Genomic DNA, 2,341 nt, shown 5'->3' with positions numbered 1-2,341 from the left:
CGTTTCCAGAACTTAATGGGAATGTTAGCAAAACGTTCTTAGACGCATTTTTGTTGCGGGGATCGTTGCGCTTCTGTCGCGCACTTAGAGATGCTGTCCAGGTAGGAAGCACGCGCGGGTTTGAGGCAGGGACAGATGACGGACAGCTTTATTGAAGCGCGTGTCTCTTCTACCGAATCACCGGGAATGCGCGCTCCCGCGTGCGCTCACCTGAGGCGGTGGTGCGCGCGCGCGCTCAGGTGATGCAACAGAACCCCCGCGAGACCCTCGACACACGGGCTTGCGACTGTTCCTGCGTCTTCAGCAGCAGCAGACGCGTGCAGATGGAGCCTCGGTGCGCGTCTGAGGGATTCGAGGGAGATTCCTGAACACAGAACCCAGCCGGAACGCATTCCCACAGATCAGCAGAGCTGCCGGAGAACATGCATGGATCAGGCTCGTGGATTTCAGTGTTCTGGAGGAATATCTCTGTCTGAAGAGTACGCGTTTGTTTGCTCTCGTTTAAACGCACCGGAGCGCAATAATATCTGACAGTTCGTTCGCGGAGAGACTCGTTCAGGATCAAACTTTAATGACACCAATCAAGGTGAGTTCAGGAAATCATCGCTCAAACTTTTCCATTCATCTGATCACACTGTGTGAATGCATGAACCATCATCAGAGGCGTCGTGGCGCACAGAACACACACACTCACTCACTCACACACACACACACACACACAATATGGTCATTTAACTTAGAGTATATTGCTATGGTCTTATGTTCTCTATATGTTTAAGTTATTGTGGAATACATAAATATTCCACAAGTAACCTAACATTACATTTTAAATATTTACATTTTTAATAGACATATTTATTTTTCTTATAAAATGTGTATTCATTTGTTTTAAAAAAAAAATATAAATTAATTTGAAATGTATTTATTTATTTATTTATGTTTTATATCGGTTTGTCAGTATTTTTGGGTGTACAACCCTAAATGTCCATCCTGCTGATTTGTGAAAACGGTAGACACTGTAAGGCATGGAGATGAAATGGGTTTGTCAGGGTTATTTCTCATTTACAGTCATCAGCAGAACTCAGAGATATGTTATTGTTTTATTTATAGCGCGCTCCTGTGGGCTGTCAGGGCATCTCTGCTGTAATGAGTTTTAAAGACCGCGTTGAAGGGTTATAACCTGATGATCGACTCATGCACTCATGGATGCTGTGGGGGAAACGAACTCTAGCTTCTCTAATGTTTTTGTATTCTATCTTTTTTTCTTTTTCTTTTATACAATTAACAAAAAGCAACAAAAAAGCCTTCTAACACTAGCTTGCTCTATTCTTTTTCTATTCTATCTGTTTTCGTTTTATTTATTATATAATAAATAATAATAAAAAAAAAAAAACTGTCTACATGTACTGCTTTAGGCTAACTGAGACTTGCATGCATGTCATTGCTCTTGTTGATTTTACATACATTGTCAAAATTAAATCTTGTATCTGTTAATTTTATTTATTGGACCTGAGCTTACATTAAGTAACGTTTAAAAATATTAATAAATATCCTAGCATACTTTATTGCTCTTTTTTTAGTGTATGTTAATTAATGTGTTCACTTACCTTATTGTAAAGGGTTAAATATTAAAAAAAAATATATATCTTGTTTGACTCAGAAATGCATCATCGTTTCATTCTGTCTTTTATGCTTATGTTTATGTTTAACCTTTCCAGGCTCATCCAGGAAAACATTCTCTCTGTAACACTTTATAATGCATTTCATTTTGAACATTGTGCTTAACTGGCTTTTAGTTAGAAATCAGTTTAGAAATGAAAAGACCAGAGACGCCTGTGGTCTGAATGAGCGACGCTGTGGTTTGTCTGTTTTTCTGATCTCAGGCGTTGTGAGTTTGTGTTGAGGATTGGAGAGGATTGTCATTGATTTGCATTCATTGTTTAATGAGAAAAACCTCTTCCTCATTCCTGAGCAGGATTAGATCCAGACCGCTTCCGCTTCATTTAGGCCGGTGTTCAGATTCAGCGTGCGCTGGTTTTCTGAACGGTGTTGTGGTGACAGCTGGATGAGGATCTGGGCTCTGTGCTTTGATCAATCATTGATTGTCATATCGAGGCAGTGAAGGACCTGAGCCTGCGACCGGTTCAGAGCCACTGTTGTCTCCAGGATCAGTGACATTTGGTTCATTCTGACTCGTTCCAGTCGATCAGTAGTTGTGTTTTCCATCTGTCTGTGACCTCCGGCTCTCATCAGCTTTCAGAGCGACTCTGGTCTGATGAAGAATACGTGTGTGAGTGTGTGTGTGTGTGTGTGAGTGTGTGTGTGAGTGAGTGTGTGTGTG

General features: G+C 40.9%; 1 protein-coding gene across 2 annotated transcripts in view; it reads left to right on the top strand.

Annotated features, from left to right (window-relative positions):
• The first annotated feature begins 265 nt into the window (after window positions 1-265).
• The window catches only part of cacna1ib (calcium voltage-gated channel subunit alpha1 Ib), a 37,352-nt gene continuing 35,276 nt past the window's right edge, over window positions 266-2,341 (top strand). For both annotated transcript variants that reach the window (XM_016549659.1, XM_016549658.1), the window contains exon 1: window positions 266-586. The gene's annotated coding sequence lies outside the window, so the exon portion shown is untranslated. The remainder of the gene's footprint in view (window positions 587-2,341) is intronic.

This window comes from Sinocyclocheilus rhinocerous, unplaced genomic scaffold (assembly GCF_001515625.1).
Source record: "Sinocyclocheilus rhinocerous isolate Xijiao unplaced genomic scaffold, SAMN03320098_v1.1 scaffold2780, whole genome shotgun sequence".
In the NCBI taxonomy this organism is placed as follows: Eukaryota; Metazoa; Chordata; class Actinopteri; order Cypriniformes; family Cyprinidae; genus Sinocyclocheilus; species Sinocyclocheilus rhinocerous.
The sequence above is the reverse complement of the archived record's forward strand: the minus strand, read 5'-3'. Positions and strand labels throughout refer to the sequence as shown.